Genomic DNA, 2,585 nt, shown 5'->3' with positions numbered 1-2,585 from the left:
TGACATTTTAAAACAAAGCAACAACAAAAAAGTCTTTCTGAAGATATTTGCACCAAGAACAGCAAGTTATGGTTTCATGAGGAAATGGATTTTCTATGAAATGCCAAATTCCATTAAATGGCTATTTCATAGAGTTCAGCAAAATAGTGTTTTTTTTAAGTTTACATGTTTAAATTTAGATCACTGAAAGTCCATTTCAAGAATGTTTTCTGAACACAGAAAGAGCATCTTCACTCAGTTGTGAAGAAGGCCAATTTTCTTCTACTTTACACTTTCACTCACCATTTTGCTCTTCTGAGCTAGAAAAGCAAACGATGACACTCTGTTAGCCTCTAAAGTCTCTATTAGTGTCCACGTAATCATCCCTAGAGTACTATTATATTTTAGCACTTTCCAGAGAAGTTATCAGATTCAAAAAACATGGCTATTTGTCAGTATCCTCTTTTCTCTGTATCAAGTTGAATTTCCCCCTCCCCTGTCTTTCTCACCTGGAATGTGTTCTCAGTGTTTGAAATCATTTTAAACTAAAAAAGTAATTCTCCATCTTTGTTGGTTCTATCCGAAAAAAAGGAAACGAGGTGTCATTAACGTCCACGCTGTCCTATCCCTCACCCATGGCAGACATCAATAATTGATTACGGCAAACCCAGAGCCTAGATTTGAACACAGAGTTCATATCAACACGGGCTTCCAGGCAGTCACCCGCAATTAATTAGACGATTTATGTGAGAAAAAGCTTGTTCTGCCGTCGCTGGTCTAGAAACTACCTGAAAGCAGTTAGGGCAATTAGATACCCTGACATCCATTTCAGTTCTATTATTCATTCTCACCTACAAATCATTTTACCCCCCAAATTTAGGAGAGACTACACAAGCAATCTTTCATACTCTAGAACAGTAAAATTTCAACATTTGCCATTCTGTTTGTCAACAATCAAGTAAGAGAGTAGCAACTAGGTGTAAGTTTAAGTAGTAGTAGTTGTGTGTCCTAGGGAAAGACACCCCCATGTATCCTCTGTAAAGTTGAAATCAAACTCCATGATTGAATTACACTATCATTCCCCAACTGGCCTTTTAGTGGTCAAGATTGCAGTGGTCTCTATAGATCTATAAATCAAGAAAAAGTAAGTACATGAGAAGTCTGTAAGATGGATGTTATTGGAAATGTGGAGTAAAGTTGGTCTTGGGTGAAAAGGAATAGAAAGGAGATCTCAGGAAGAGAGGGAGAGAATATGGAACTAACCCTGCCCATTCAGGTTGACAAAACATGAGACAAGAAAGGTATTAATGCTCCTGCAGAATGGAAGTCCCAGACTGTGAAAGAAGGTATGGCCACAATCATCTAGTCAGAACCCACCATATTTTACCTCAAAAAGTGTGGTGTCTGTGGAACTTTGCACCTGGGTATTTTGTGCTATAGTCCATCTGAGTCACCCAAATTTTCATTTAATGGTACAGCATGTTTTTATAATTGAAGCTATGGAAGAGGGATATGTCCTGATTATGAAGTAAACTGGAGGAGGGATTGGGTAATTATCCGGGTCGATAATCTTCAGAGCCCAAATTCAAGAAATAATCACACGTTGCCACCATTTTCCATGTGGAAGTGGCAAGAATGTACCTTTGGCTAATAGGTTAATATTTTTCATCAGGCAAAATGTTACCAAGTTAATATGTTTAAAATGATTACGTGCTCTTTAAAAAAATGATCTTTATACAATAGAATATTTGGGTAGCAGAAACTAACTTCTATGTACATCTTTCTTTTATTCAATCCCCCCCCCCAAAAATCCATGATCAAAGCTGTTCTAAGAGTTGTAATACTAAAGTAAGGCATTGTTTTTCTTGTACAGAGGGATGGTCTTCCCAACCCAGTATCTATAGAAGGCATCATGTGAGTACTTTCCACAGCAATGGGAATAAGTCTGTCCACACCACTCACCTGGACCCCATTACAAGTATACCTGTTAGGTAGTATAATTTGAGGTCCCAGTCTTACTTGTATTTTTTTTTTTTTTTTTGCAAAACTGGGAATTAAACGTGTGAACTTGGTCTCAAATAAATGTCATTTGTTGGAATTCAATTGAGATACACTGTCTCTCCTATCCCTGTGGAAATAATAATCCAGCTTCCAGCTACTTTAATATTATGTAAAGTCCTGGTTAAATAACAAAAACAAAAACAAACAAACAAATAACAACAAAAACCACCTGCCCTGAGATCCACCCTGACTCCTCTCATGCAGGACCCTAGCTAATGCTAAAAGTGTAATATGATTTTTTTTTTTTAATTTTTTTTTCAACGTTTATTTATTTTTGGGACAGAGAGAGACAGAGCATGAACGGGGGAGGGGCAGAGAGAGAGGGAGACACAGAATCGGAAACAGGCTCCAGGCTCCGAGCCATCAGCCCAGAGCCTGACACGGGGCTCGAACTCACGGACCGCGAGATCGTGACCTGGCTGAAGTCGGACGCTTAACCGACTGCGCCACCCAGGCGCCCTAAAAGTGTAATATGATTTTTATGAAGAGGGAGATGTTCCTTGACATAAAATAAAACACGCTGTCAAAATCTTCCCCATATTTTT

The sequence above is a fragment of the Lynx canadensis genome, chromosome D2 (genome assembly GCF_007474595.2).
Source record: "Lynx canadensis isolate LIC74 chromosome D2, mLynCan4.pri.v2, whole genome shotgun sequence".
Lineage (NCBI taxonomy): Eukaryota > Metazoa > Chordata > Mammalia > Carnivora > Felidae > Lynx > Lynx canadensis.
This window is presented reverse-complemented; position numbering follows the sequence as displayed.